The sequence below is a fragment of the Oncorhynchus mykiss genome, chromosome 1, assembly GCF_013265735.2.
Source record: "Oncorhynchus mykiss isolate Arlee chromosome 1, USDA_OmykA_1.1, whole genome shotgun sequence".
Classification (NCBI taxonomy): Eukaryota; Metazoa; Chordata; class Actinopteri; order Salmoniformes; family Salmonidae; genus Oncorhynchus; species Oncorhynchus mykiss.
The window spans coordinates 36,467,727-36,483,284 of record NC_048565.1 but is presented as its reverse complement, the minus strand read 5'-3'; the positions used below and the strand labels follow the sequence as shown (position 1 = coordinate 36,483,284).

Below are 15,558 nucleotides of genomic sequence, written 5' to 3'. Positions count from 1 at the left end.
TGCTAACATCAATAATTAAATCAATTTTTTCTTTTCCTTTTGGGGATTTAATGTTCCAGCAGTATGCTCCAAAATGTTCCAAATGATACCCATTTAAAGTGTTACAATGTTAAATTCAAAACACGAAGTTAAAAGTTGTCTATAGCCTAAAACCAAACAACAAATGGAGAGACTTTTGAGATCCAGTCCAGACTAATGCAGGTGTGTATACTTTAACAGGGATGGACAGACGGTAATAATATATGACTCCAAAACATGGAGTTGTCAGCTAGATGAATGTTATAACAGATGAGCTCTGTTCTGCATTCCACCCAGTTAGGTTCCCTCCCAAGTCACCCAACCTGGCTGGGGCCATGCAATGTTAACAATAGGGCATTTCCGTGTAAAAAGCCCCATGAGCGCTAGCATGTGAAGTTCATAGGAGAATAGACATTTTGGTGTCAAATGATAGATAAGAGTAGATGTTTGTGAAATTAAGGAATATATACATTTTTCAACCATTTTCCATCCTAAATATTAAGAATAAGCAAAGGCTTTCATTTCTGGTAGAACAGACAGAAAAGGGGTCTTCGACAACATCTACCAGAAAAAGTCCTAAAAGATACTAGAAATACATCAAAAGACCGTGCCAAATAATATCAACATTTATATTTAGTTTTGCGGAAATGATTTACCATCTGTAAGTTTAAGAAATATTACCAAGTGTCTTGTCTTTCTTTAAGATATTTTCTAATTTCTCTCTCATGAGGAGGGAGGATAATGAAAGTTCACAGAAGTAACAAGTCAAGGTAGACCTACCAATTATGTTATAGTGTTTTTGCTGATAGCGATTTGGTTTATGATTTATTAAGTGATTAAAACGTGCCGTTCTGTTACCAAATCGGAACTGAATTGGCTACAATAGGAATTCTTAATAGTCAGACACTAACCACAGTTGGGTCACATGCTTCTGTCCTCCCTTCCACTGGCACACTGTCAGCTCATAACTGTTTTCTTTCTCTTTCTATCATGTTGTGGTCAAAGCAATTGTATGAAACCAGTCTGGACAACCCCTCCCTTCTCTCTCCAGTTAATGTCACCTTGCTGACACCTACTCATGAACCCCCTCACTTTCCATTTACTGTAACCAGTCCTCCCATCCACTGAGCACCGACCGCCTTTAGACATCCAAGGACGTTGAAAAGTAGTTGAAATTAGGTCAGTCCAAATCTGAACCAATCACAGACATCTGTTTCCCAAGTTTGGACACCACAGTACAGTACAGTACAAGAAAATAAAAGAAAGAGAAAAGTTTAGTACAATACAGTACTGTAGAGTAGAGTACGGTTTAGTACAGTATAGTAAAGCACACTAGAGTAGAGTATAATTTACTGTACTGTACTCTACTGTACTGACCTATACTTTACTGTACTACTGTATTGTACTGAACTCTACTGTGCTCTACTCTGATGTCCAAACTTATGAAACAGAGACGTCTATGATTGTTACAGATTTGGTCCGGTTTGCCCAACAGCAACTCAACACGGGTTTCAATTCAACTGAACTCAGCTTAGTTTCTATGAGGACCTAGTTCCATTTCTTCTCCCTAACACGAGGGAAATATTTTTCAAAGTTCCTAACCTGGGGTCATGCAATGGATATTGTAGTCAACCAACAGCAAGCTCAATCCCATGACACTAAACACGTCTTAGTTTCCTACGGATCCATTTCTTCTCCTTCATTTCATCTCCTAAACACTAGTGAAACATTTATCAAAGTAATACACAGATTAGGTAATAAACAGGTGTTATAGATTAACATGTGGCTCCCATGGTTAAGTTCAGGGATATGCAAACCTAACACACACATCTAATAATGGCCATGGGAGAGTGGGATAGGAGCAAACAACACAGGAATGTGTGTGTGGTGTGGTGTGGTGTGGTGTGGTGTGGTGTGGTGTGAGTGGACCTTCAGGTGAGGTCTGTACTTGAAACAGGATTGTGAAAGGACAGAGGTAAGGTCGCGGGGGGAGTAAGGTATGGGTTTAGGGGCAGAAGGGGTTTAGTGAGAGGGGAGCCGAGTACGTGGATGTTTATGGATGCTATGAAGGTATTATTGACATGAGTGTGGGTCATGCCGTGGGGATCTATAGGTGGATGTAGGGCTAAGAAGGGCTAAGGCCGCTCATTAGGACAGATTTATAGAGTGGTGCGGAGGTGTCAGCCACAAATCTCTCTCTCTCATTAAACTGGGGGACGAGTAACGATTATCGCTCTCCAAGTGGCGGGGTGAATGGATGGAGAGGAGGATGTAGATTTATGGTTTAACTCTTCGTATCCCAGACACTTTAATGGAACAGGATTGTACATCTGCTCGCTCTGTCCCAGCCCCAGAAACCTCACTTTCACCCCTCTTAACACACACAGACACACACACACGCGCATGTGCACACACTGAGATAAAACTGCAGTTTGGTTTACACACACACACAGTCAGGGATCCATAGTTGACACTGGCCAGGCTGTTGAGATTGATTTATTCTGGGGAAGATATCTCTACCCCTGTGAACCAGGAGGGAGGCATGGGGGAGGGGTTAAGCTTTTCTTTGTGTATGCCTGGGATACATTTACAAAGTTAATTTCCACACACACAGCTCAGGCACTTTTCAATATGTCAAAGCTAAAGTGTCTATGGTGGTACAACCAGTCCACAGTTAACAGAGCAGGCTGGAGATCTAGACAATTTTGACTTTGTGTCTGTGGAATCTAGTGGAAACCGCTTATTTTTATTTAATTTACTTTACCTTTATTTAACTAGGCAAATCAGTTAAGAACAAATTCTTATTTTCAATGACGGCCTAGGAACAGTGGGTTAACTGCCTGTTTAGGGCAGAACGACAGATTTGTAACTTGTCAGCTCGGGGGTTTGAACTTCTCTAACCACTAGGCTACCCTGCCGCCCCAGGGTAGCCTAGTGGTTAGCCTCAATCCCGTCAAACGAAAATCACTGCACCATTTTAAGCACTGCCTTCACCAAATCCTGATATGTCCAAATAATCAATAACGAAAAACACCAAACCAGGAACTACTGCTGTTTGTAATCACATAATTCTATGTGATCCTTGACAGATTCTCGCCATTACATCTGTCCAGGGTTTCCAGGTCTATTTAACCTTTCCAGCCCAATGACCACTCAAAACCCACCCAAAAGGCCTGAAAACTAGCTCAACATTTGTTTTCCACAGCAAGAGAGGAGTTGCCACATTTAAACAATAAACCTTTTCCCATAACGTTATCGAGTCAATTAAGAAGGAATATCGAGGTAATCTGTAATGATATTAGAAACAAAATTTGTATACGAACTATGACATAATAAACTCATTTTAATATGTCGCAAGAGAGAAAATAATTTGCCCTTATTAAACTCGCCAGATCATTTTCCATCAATGACTGTCGATTTAACTCATTTGACTGCTATGATTAAATGAGTTAATGTGTGGTTCTCACCGTGAAGCATTAAGGAGGAGGTGTGATAGTGCTTTGCTGGTGACACTGTCAGTGATTTATTTAAAATTCAAGGCACAGTTAACCAGTATGGTTACCACAGCATTCTGTAGTGATGCGCCATCCCATCTGGTTTGCGCTTAGTGGGACTATCATTTGTTTTTCAACAGGGCAATGACCTAAAACACACCTCCAGGTTGTGTAAGGACTATTTGACCAAGAAGGAGAGTGATGGAGTGCTGCATCAGATGACCTGGTCTCCACAATCACCCGAACTCTACCCTATTGAGATGGTTTGGGATGAGATGGACTGCAGAGCGAAGGAAAAGCAGCCAACAAGTGCTCAGCATATGTGGGAACTCCTTCAAGACTGTTGATTGAGAGAATGCCAAGAGAGTGCAAAGCTGTCATCAAGACAGGCAAAGGGTGGCTACTTTGAAGAATGTATTGTTTACATTCTTAGTAAACAATTTGTTAAACACTTTTTAGGTCACTACATGATTCCAAATGTGTTATTTCATAATTTTGATGTCTTCACTATTAGTATACAATGTAGAAAATAGTAAAAATGAAGAAAAACCCTTGAATGAGTAGGCGTGTCCAAACTTTTGACTGGTACTGTATAAATGAATAGTCTACTTGATGGCCAAAAGATGCAAATGTATAATTCTCCACATTTAATGTTAGTTTAATTGAGGGCTTTTCCCCATAACAGAAGCTTGCGATGGAATTCCATAACTTCTGTTCCATAACTTCCATTTAAAATTTCCACTTGTGTTAAATAACCTACCTACAACTGGTAAAAAGTTGTCATGATGTGCACGTGTGCTGTCTCCTCTCACTCACGTGACTCAGCCAATAGTGGACTAAGCTGTATGATGCAGTGCTCTGTCAACACACACACCTCCAGCCCTCCCACCACTCACTCAGCAACAGCCTGCCCCACTGCCTGATAGTCAGCAGTAGCAGGTCACACTGACTATATTTTTTGTTTGTTTAAGAGAAACACCATCCGCGGATTTTTAGATGTGTTACCTGTTCATGGAGAAAACTTTGACCTAATTCTATGATGTTCACAGATAATAGATCCCGGTTTAAAGGGGGGCTGAACTTTCTGATTTGGCCTCTTTTTTTCAGCTTGGTCATTAAGAAATGCAGCGGCCATGACTGAAGCCAAACGAGAGTTGTCTTGGGAGTGGGGTGGGGGGTGTTTTAATGTGGTCGTCTCTTGTGTGTGTGTTCGCACGTGGTAAGTATTTGTACATTCACTTTGCCAAAACAGTACACAGTTAGATCATTTCACCAATTTGGTGCCTTTTGAGAAGTGTAACTTGATCCAAAAAACCTTTGATTTCACCTAATTTTAACATTGACATAAAGAGCACATGTTCAACTTCATAAAAAACTACTTTTCCCATCTCGAGGTTAAATCAAAATATTACTATAGTAATGCCAAATAAAGAAACGGGGTTGACCGTAACAGGGTTGACCGTAACAGGGTTGATGATTTCTTCTTAAATCAGCCTTAAATTCCCTCGTGACAGGGGGAATGGAAGCTTGTTCTGTGCAACAGGGAGTGGCAATTGAATGCAAGCGTCACAAACACAATGAAAATGCTAAAACAGTTCTAGCATTTCTATCTACAGGTAACAGACTCGATCCGCTCAGTTTTACACCAAAAAGAGTAGGACCAGCTCACCTGCTTTTACACTATGATCTATTAGATGTTCAATGTTTATTCTGAATTTGTTTTATTTCAAATGGAATAGTTTCACCATATTAAAATGAGAGTTAAGTTCATGTTACAGGGTTTGACCTTAAAATGATGGACAGATGGAAATGAATCACTAAACACATGACTTAAATAATAATCTTCAGAAATTATTTTAAAAAGCAACAAAAATAACTAGGACTTTACTATGATGGTGAAAACTTGGAGAAATGGTTAAGTGGGTTGAACTCTTCATTGAAGTGACACAGGGTTGATGGAGGGACATGTCAAAATGCTCAATTTTGGCACTTTAGCAAGCCTTTAGTCATAAAATTGAATTCTCCATGTGGTCTATATTAAAGGGTGTTTCATTTAATATAAGAGACTGAAAATATCAAAGGCACCCTTTTCGTGGAACGACCCAGTTACACTCACCCTTCTAGATAACCTAAACAGTTAACCAGGTCTTATGTCTTGAAGTTGCCTAGGCTAGCTAGTGCTAGCTAATTGCTTTCGCCAATTAGCTTCAGCCGGCTGGTGGTTTGACATTGGATGGCCTATGTCTGGGGCTAGTCTGGGACCATCAATAAATTAAATTTTGTCTTAATGGTGACTCCATGTTTACATAAAGGCTCAAAAAAATCTAAAATAAATAAGGCAACGTCTTCAACTCTACTTAGAGGCAAGTTTCACTTAAAATGAACCTTACAAATAGCAGTGTTGGGCAATTTGGAAAGCCACAGTCAGTCAATAAATTATAGAATAATACTTGTAGGAAAGGTTTTCATCTTTGGCTCAAAACCTGTTGATACTATACTATTAGAAAGGTTCAAAATGTATGTAAAACATGACAGCACAATTTAAAAATATATGGCACATGGAAACCAAATGAGGATGGTCTACGGTGATAGATGGGATGTGATGAGAGTGGCTGAGGGGTGGGACTAAGGAGCTTATGTTCAGTAATGTATTATTGTTATGTGATTGCTGTATATAAAATGTGTATGTAAAATGTATATGTAAAATAAAAAATAATAATAAAAAAGATGTGTCCTCCAAACAGGGGGGGTGGATGGGTTAATAATAATACAAATCATTTTGTATTCTTTATATACTCTTAAAATCATAGATTTAGTACCTTCACAGCTTGCCTTATGCTTGGCACCTAAACCCCTCTCTCAGGCCTCTGTCTGTCTGTCTGTGTGTGTGTGCTCCTCAAACACAACACCCCATCGCCATGTCTCCGCCTGGCATCACAAGACTCTCCCAGGGGATTGTGGGATGTTTGCGTTGCCACGGTAGCAAGACAGTGCTGAAGAGACAAAGCTGCGTCAAGATAAATCTCACGAGACGCACCACACACTGCAAAAAGGGAAATCTAAGCAAGCCTAAATATTTTATATTGAGTGATAATTCACTTAAAATATTTTTTTCTTACCAAGATAAATTATCTAACGTCATTGGCAAATCTGAATCTATCTGATTTTAAAATATTAAGGACAAATATCTTTGAGACATTTTTAGGTTAAAATAAGCAAAATGATTTGCCAATAATATTAGATCACTTAGTATTTGTTTTCTTTCCAAGCAAATTATAAGTGAATTATCACTCAATATAAGATATTTAGGCTTGCTTAGATTTCATGTTTTGCAGTGCGTGCACACACACACAGCCCGTGGTCTCTACATCCACAGGTGTCCGGAAGCTTGGCAACGCTGCCAAGGACACTGACAGAAAAACAAACACACACACACACACACACACACACACACACACACTTGTCTTCAGGTCAGGGTGAAAGAGGTGAAGCAGTAAGAAACAGACAGGGCCAGCGGTGACGCTGAGAGTGCAGTGGAAAAGCACACCACCGTCACCCAGGTAGACTGTTGTCAGTAGCAACAAATCCTGAGTTGTGTGTGTTATCAGGTTGTAGTCTGACAGTGAGCGAGACTGTTGCTACTGGGGCACCAAGTTCTTGCTCTTTCACTGCCGGACTAAATGACCACAGCCTAACTGTCCGGAACTTTCCATTAGAACTTCTCTCTAACTGGATGACTGAATGCAAACTTGCAGCAATTGGTATCAAACATTTCACTCCAGAAACACAAACAGACTGAATGCTATTGGTTCCTGCTACGCAGTTAGGGCCACGTTTACAAAGCAATGTAAACATGGCTTATTGAAAGGACTGATGAGGTAACATATCAAAGTCAAATTGTTCATTGAGCATAAGAGAAAGAAGAGAATAGATATTGTGTGTGTGTGTGTGTGTGTGTGTGTGTGTGTGTGTGTGTGTGTGTGTGTGAGTGAGTGAGTGAGTAGAGTGCACGTGAGGAGAGCAACACTGGATCAATCTTTTCTCACCGCATTGCGCTCTCCTTCCTGAGCCAAGCACAACTCACTCACTCGCTAAAACACATAAGAAACAAGCAATACTTTCCATCACGCAAACATTCCTATACTGTTGCCTTGAGTTGAGTCCACTTTCAGTAGGTAGCCTAGGTCTCGTCGTGACAGGCAAAACCACTTCACAAGCTTGAGGACAGTCACTATGTACACCATCATCATGAGTTAGAGGAAACTGACTGCACTCACCAAGATTGCATTACTTTACAGCTAGACACACACACACACACAATTCATAACAGAGGCAGAGAAAAGGGGTCATGCTTCTCCATTGATGTATACTGACGTAATAAAAGGCCATTAAAAATAACATCACAGCCATCCCTCAGAGGATGCTCCATTCTCTCCATTCAAAACACACCCAGCCCAATGTTGTGGGAAATTAACCATAGTGCAGGTTTAATCCTGTGTGTGTGTGTGTGTGTGTGTGTGTGTGTGTGTGTGTGTGTGTGTGTGTGTGTGTGTGTGTGTGTGTGTGTGTGTGCATGCGTGCGTGCACAGACGAGAACTAAACAACCAGGCTAAGATAAGAGGGGAACTTAGAGGTGATGTCACTGACTGAGGAGAGAGCTGGATGATGTGCTTCATTTTAGAAAACACACACACCACAAACACACACAGACACACACATAGCCAATTTTAAAAGGATAATAAATGTGAGGCTCCTGTGTTTAAACACAATCACTTCCCTCCCTCCCTCCACAACCATCTATTACCACTGACACCATCTCACACACACTGACAAACAGACACACACACTGACAGACTCGCATACTGGCACAGTCACACACTAAACACACTGAGAAACCAACATACACAAACAAATCCAATACAATTTTATTTGTCACATGCCCAGAATGCAACAGGTGTAGCATTTCACCTTACAGTGAAATGCTTATTTACAAGCCCTTAATGAACCAACAATGCTTTAAGAAATTTTTATAAAAATTGAGTAAAAAAAAGGTACAGTGGGGCAAAAAAAGTATTTAGTCAGCCACCAATTGTGCAAGTTCTCCCACTTAAGAACTTGAAGCTCTCAACCTGCTCCACTACAGCCCCGTCGATGAGAATGGGGGCGTGGTCGGTCCTCATTTTCCTGTAGTCCACAATCATCTCCTTTGTCTTGATCACGTTGAGCACATTGAGGGAGAGGTTGTTGTCATGGCACAACACGGCCAGGTCTCTGACCAACACCCTATAGGCTGTCTCTCCGTTGACAGTGATCAGGCCTGCCACTGTTGTGTCATCAACAAACTTAATGATGGGGTTGGAGTCGTGCCTGGCCATGCAGTCATGAGTGAACAGGAAGCACAGGAAGGGACTGAACACGCACCCCTGAGGGGCCCCCGTGTCGAGGATCAGCGTGGCGGATATGTTGTTACCTACCCTTATTACCTGGGCACGGCCCCTCAGGAAGTCCAGGATCCAGTTGTAGAGGGAGGTGTTTAGTCCCAGGGTCCTTAGCTTAGTGATGAGATTTGAGGGTACTGTGGTGTTGAACAATGAATAGCATTCTCACATAAGTGTTCCTTGTCCAGGTGGGAAAGGGCACTGTGGAGTGCAATAGAGATTGCATCATCTGGGGATCTGTTAGGGGGGTATACAAATTGGAGTGGGTCTAGGGTTTCTGGGAAAATGGTGTTGATGTGAGCCATGACCAGCCATTCAAAGCACTTCATGGCTACAGACATGAGTGCTACGGGTCGGTAGTCAGTTAGGCAGGTTACCCGTAGTGTTCTTGGGCACAGGGTCTGCTTGAAACATGTTGTTATTACAGACTCAGACAGGGAGAGGTTGAAAATATCAGTGAAGACACCTGCCAGTTGGTCAGCGCATGCTCGCAGTACACATCCTGGTAAATCCGTCTGGCCCTGTGGTCTTGTGAATGTTGACCTGTTTAAAGGTCTTACCCACATCGGCTGCGGAGAGCGTGATCACACAGTCGTCGGGAACAGCTGATGGTCTCATGCACGTTTCAGTGTTACTTGCCTCGAAGCGAGCATAAAAGTAATTTAGCTCATCTGGTAGGCTCGTGTCACTGGGCAGCTCTCGCCTGTGCTTCCGTTTGTAGTCTGTAATAGTTTGCAAGCCCTGCCACATCCGACGAGCATCGGAGCCGGTGTAGTACGATTCGATCTTAGTCCTGTATTGACGCTTTGCTTGTTTGCTGGTTCGTCGGAGGGCATAGCGGGATTTCTTATAAGCTTTCCGGTTAGAGTCCCGCTCCTTGAAAGCGGCAGCTCTACCCTTTAGCTCAGTGCGGATGTTGCCTGTAATCCATGGCTTCCGCTTGGGGTATGTACGTACGATCACTGTGGGGACGACGTCATTTATCAATGAAGCCAGTGACAGATGTTGTGTACTTCTCAATGCCATCCAGAGATGGTTGTACATTTAACATGCTGGTAGAGATTTGGTAAAATGTATTTAAGTTTCCCTGCATTAAAGTCCTCGGCCACTACGAGCACCGCTTCTGGATGAGCGTTTCCTGTTTGCTTATGGCGATATACAGCTCATTAAGTGCGATCTTAGTGCCAACATCAGTCTGTGGTGGTATGTAGACAGCTACAAAAAATACAGATGACAATTCTCTTGGTTGATAGTGTGGTCTACAGCTTATCATGAGAAACTCTACCTTAGGCGAGCAAAACCTTGAGACAGATATCGTGCACCAGCTGTTGTTTACAAATATACATCGCCACCCCTTGTCTTACCAGAGGTTGCTGTTCTATCCTGCCAATACAGTGTAAAACCCGCCAGCTGTATAGTCTTCATGTCGTCGTTCAGCCACGACTCAGTGAAACATAACACAGAACCCAAACCGGCTGCGCGCTTGAGCCTTTGTTTATACATTTATTTTGTCCCCCAACACCAAACGCGATCACGACACGCAGGTTAAAATATTTTTAAAAAACTCTGAACCAATTATATTAATTTGGGGACAGGTCGAAAAGCATTAAACATTTATGGCAATTTAGCTAGCTTGCACTTGATATTGCACTTGCTAGCTAATTTGTCCTATTTAGCTAGCTTGCTGTTGCTAGCTAATTTGTCCTGGGATTTAAACATTGAGTTGTTATTTTACCTGAAATGCACAAGGTTGTCTACTCCGCCAATTAATCCACATATAAAACGGTCAACTGAATAATTTCTAGTCATCTCTCCTCCCTCCAGGCTTTTTCTTCAATTGCAATTGGCAACTTTCATAAATTAGGTGCATTACTGCCACTGACCTCGTTCGTCTTTCAGTCATCCACGTGGGTATAACCAATGAGGAGATGGCACATGGGTACCTGCTTCTATAAACCAATGAGATGGAAGAGGCAGGACTTGCAGCGCGATCTGCGTCACAAATAGAACTGACTTCTGTTGGCGCGTGCAAGCAGTGTGGGTGCAATAATTGAATAATATTGATTTCTACATTTATTTTGCATTGCTCGCGCACGCCATGCGAGCGGTGTAGTCAGCCTGTAAGATATTACAGTTTTTAATGTCCCGTTGGTAGTTTAAACACACATGCACACACAGATAACACATGAAGTATGGCTGTTTACTCAAATCAAATCCATTTTGTTAGTCGCATACACATATATAGCAGATGTTATTGCGGATGTAGCGATATGCTTGTCTCAGGGTAAGCCAGGAAATAAAATCACCTCTTTTTCTCTCTGGCTCCCTCATCGATCCACAGGACAAGACAACAACTACAGACACATAATAAGATGCCATCTCTAAACCCACACACACATAGGCTAGGATAATGAGTTGTTTTAGCATGTGTAGTCCTCCATAAATCGATCTTTAATCTGTGCAGGCTGTTGAAGAGACACCCATGGCTTTATCATGCCTTCTCACACACACACGTATAGACACACACACACACACACACACACACACACACACACACACACACCACGCCAATCCAACATACAGTATCAATTCTCTATGTTTGACAAGTAGTTTGAAGCTGCAGCTTGGAGTATTGCTTCTCCCTACTATGCAATGTATTCCTTGTCAATCTGGTGATTTTTTTCAACCTTTATTTAACTAGGCAAGTCAGTTAAGAACAAATTCATATTTACAATGACGGCCTAGGAACAGTGGGTTAACTGACTTGTTCAGAGGCACAACATTTCCTTTGCAACTTTGGTTAGAAAAACAACAGATTTGGCTCATGATGAAAATAAATTGTGCGGTCATCCTCACAATTCATACCAGTCCTCCATGAAAGTAATTCAGTTTGTCCGTCTTTTAGCAACCTAATGTTTCAACCAAACTTTCCCTGAAAAGTCCTGTATGGTCCAGTGTGGCTCTGTTGGTAGAGCATGGCGTTTGTGCCATCAGGGTTGTGGATTCAATTACCGGGTCCACCCATATGAAATATTTATTTTGGCATGACTGTAAGAGTCACTTTTATAAACGCGACTGCTAAATGGCATATGTATTAATCCAACTAGTGACAGCTCTCTGAAGACCTACAAGCCCAAAACCTTGATGGAGAAATGGGCTAATAAATAAAATAAAAGAATGTAATTGCATGGCAGTCTTATGCTTTTGGGTCTTTTACCATCGAAGACCACTAGAGACTATAACATTGAAACCATTAGAATTGAAATAGCCTAATGTTTTCCTTGTTCTAGCAGTAACTACTCTAGACATGTTTTTAAGGGAATAAACCACACACAAAGGTCCATTTCCAGGACACAAATCAAGTGAAAAGAAAGACAAACTGAATTACTTTCATGGAGGACTGGCTTGAATTGTGAGGATGACCACACTATTATTTTCATCATGAGTCAAATCTTTTGGTTTTCTACCCAAACTTGCACTTCTGGGTAAGCTTTTACTCAAACACAATATGATGCACTTAGAATTTAAAAACAAACTTCCTCACAAACTACTGAGGAACATTCAAAACACATAAACTCCCTCATACAAACACACACACTCACGCAGAGAAACACACATGCTCTTTCCCAGAACAAAATGTGTCACACTCACCAGGTGTGGAAATGTCTTCCTTCTCAACTCTCGCTCTCGTTCTAGCTTTTCCTCTCTCAGGTAGATTCCACTCGCTCCTCTGAGCTCTGGAGAGTGGGATCAGGAAGTGTAGTCCCAACAAAAGAGGGAGGGAGTGAGTGAGTGAGTGTTTCAGGGGAGGTAAAGTCCAGCAGGGGTCAGAGTCAGATGAGGTGGCTGGAGATTAAACCAATCTATCTGTCGGTACTCCTCTGTTTCTATCTTTCCTCTGCCTTTCCGGTTTCTATCTATCTGTCTCCCTCACTCGTTCGCTGGCTGCTTCAGGAATGCAGCTCTCCTGGATGTTCTCACCACAGCAAAGATCTGAGACTGCTAAGCCTCTCTCTCGCGCTCTCTCTCTCTCTCGCTCTCTCGCTCTCTCGCTCTCTCGCTCTCTCTCTCTCTCCTGACACTCTGCTGACAGGGCAGGCCCCTCCCCCTCTCCAGGTAGTGGTTAGTAGAGGAGTCTCTCTCTCTCTCTGCCTTTCTCTTTCACTCTTAATAACACACTCAGAATTTAATTTGCTTTATTGAACTGTCTTAATATTCACACCGTACACTGCATAGTGTATGCGTGTGTATTTATTTGTGTGTGTTTGTGTACATACTACCTGAGGAAGTAGACTTCCTCCCTCTGGCCTCTGGTCACATGAACAGCTGACTATGTAAATGAGTCTCTCAGGTGATGTTCTCTTCCTGGAATGAGGTCACAGTCCCATGTCCAGGTGTGTGTGTGTGTGTGTAAAGGTGAGTGTGTGTTTAAACAGTGAGGGAGCCTCTCCCAGGGAGTGCAGGGCAAACCTGACCATTTGGGTTGGGAACACACACATAGGTCCTGCCCTCCAGGACATCTATTGTACAGCACCCGGTGTTACAGGAAGACCAAGAAGATCATCAAGGACCTCAGACACCTGAGCCATGGCCTGTTCACCCCTCTACCATCTTGTAGGCAGAAAAAATAGAGGTAAACCGGGAGACTGAAAAACAACTTCTATCTCCAGGCCATTAGACTGTCAAATAGTCACCAGTAGCTGGTCTTCGGCCAGTACCCTGCCCTGAACTTTAGTCACTGTTACTAGCAGGCTACCACCCAGTACTCAACCCTGCACCTTAGAGACCGTGTGTGTGTGCGTGTCTTGTTCTGCTAAGCTACTTAGGCTGGGTTTGGAACCATGCCAGACCAATTAGATTTTGTTGTGTTGAAATCAACAGACAGACTGAGCATTAGATTAATTTACAGACTAACCTGATATGATTCATAACCATCTTTAGCTAAACACATTCACAAACACAGACACATTGACACTAAAATGCAAAAGGATTGGTCTATGTTTTTCTTTCAATAGCCCGTGTCCCAAACGTAATACCATTTAGACGAGGCTAGGCCGAGCTTTTTACTTCAGCCAGAACTATCAGAGTTTGCTCACATCTGAGACACATCTGAGACACAAGCTTTTGACACATTTAAGAGCTGAGATGCACAACAGATCATGCCTGTAATTCTTTCTCACACAAACACACAGTAGGCCACTTCTACAGTAAAGGGAGAGTACCCTAGAGGTTCAGCTGATAGTGGCCGGGTGAGAAAAGCAGAAGGTGTCAGAGGGAAGTAACTTTTTAAAGGGACAATTTCAAGAAGTCAGTCTTTTTCCTAACGATTAGGGCCAACTTGGGAAATCACAAAAGTCAAACAGAGCCAACTGGACAGGGCAAGTTGGGTTAGTTGTGGGCCCTGTGATGTAATGAACCGTCTGAAGGCTTGGAGAGTTCACTGTCACCTTCCAGGCATTCCTGAGGGTGCCGTCTCCCTCTATACCTCCCTTTTCCATCACCCCATCCCTCCCCCTCAACCACCCCTACTTTTCTATGACATTCAACACCCCACCCCCCTTCTCCATCCCTCCAGTTTGCATCCAGCAAAAAGAAAGCAAGAACAGATGTCTAAAAAATCTTCATCTTCACATTCAAACCCAATACAGATACATTTCCTCCCTCTCACTGTTCAGTCCCAGCACACAAAAGACTTAAAGAGCATTCCTAAATCCACAACCGGGATCGCCAGACGCATCCCTAGCCACGTCCTCAGAGCATGTACAGACCAGCTGGCTGAGGTGTTTACGGACTTATTCAATCTCTCCCTATCCCAGTCTGTGGTCCCCACTTGCTTCAATATGTCATCATTGTTCCTGTACCCAAGAAAGCAAAAGTAACTGAACTAAATGACTATCGCCCCGTAGCACTCACTTCTGTCATCATGAAGTGCATTGAGAGGCTAGTTAACTTTATAAGGCTAGGGGGAGGACTTTTCAATGCTTTTCTATGGAAAGGTCTAATAATTAGGACCCAGATTGCAGTTCCCATGGCTTCCACTAGATGTCAACAGTCTTTAGAAATTGTTTCATGCTTGTTTTTTGAAAAATGAAGAAGTATTCGTATTCTTTCGAAGTATCCCTCAGAAGGACTCTAGTCTATTGAGTGTGTGAATGAGTGCGCGCTCCTCTATCCTTTTCTCCGGTATTGAACACAGTTTATTCTGTCTTAAATTGTATAGATTATTTACATATTAGGGTACCTGAGGTTGGATTAGAAATGTTGTTTGAATTGTTTGGACGAAGTCTACAACTTTTTAGATTCCTTTGTAGGCATGTTGGGCGAGTTGGAACAGGTCTATTTCTGAATCAAACGCGCCAAATAAACTGACATTTTTGGGATATAAGAAGGACGTTATTGAACAAAACTACCATTCATTGTATAACTGGGACCCTTTGGATTGCAAAAAGATGAAAATCTTCAAAAAGGTAAGTGATTTATTTCATCGCTATTTCTGACTTTCGTTATGCCTCTGCTTGGTTGGAAAATGTTTGTGGCGCGCTCCGGTGAGGGCGCGCACTTGGTTATTTATCTCCGGGAATGGACATACTATTTTCCGTCTTCAATTT

The 15,558-nt window shown here is 42.2% G+C and overlaps 1 protein-coding gene across 11 annotated transcripts in view; it reads right to left on the bottom strand.

Annotated features, from left to right (window-relative positions):
* rassf7a (Ras association domain family member 7a) overlaps positions 1-15,558 on the bottom strand; it is a 69,695-nt gene that overhangs the window by 27,847 nt on the left and 26,290 nt on the right. For 4 of the 11 annotated variants that reach the window (XM_036976913.1, XM_036976902.1, XM_036976927.1 and 1 more), the window contains one exon: positions 12,602-12,687. The exons of the other annotated variants lie outside the window; for them this stretch is intronic. The gene's annotated coding sequence lies outside the window, so the exon portion shown is untranslated. The remainder of the gene's footprint in view (positions 1-12,601; positions 12,688-15,558) is intronic. 11 annotated transcript variants of the gene reach the window in all.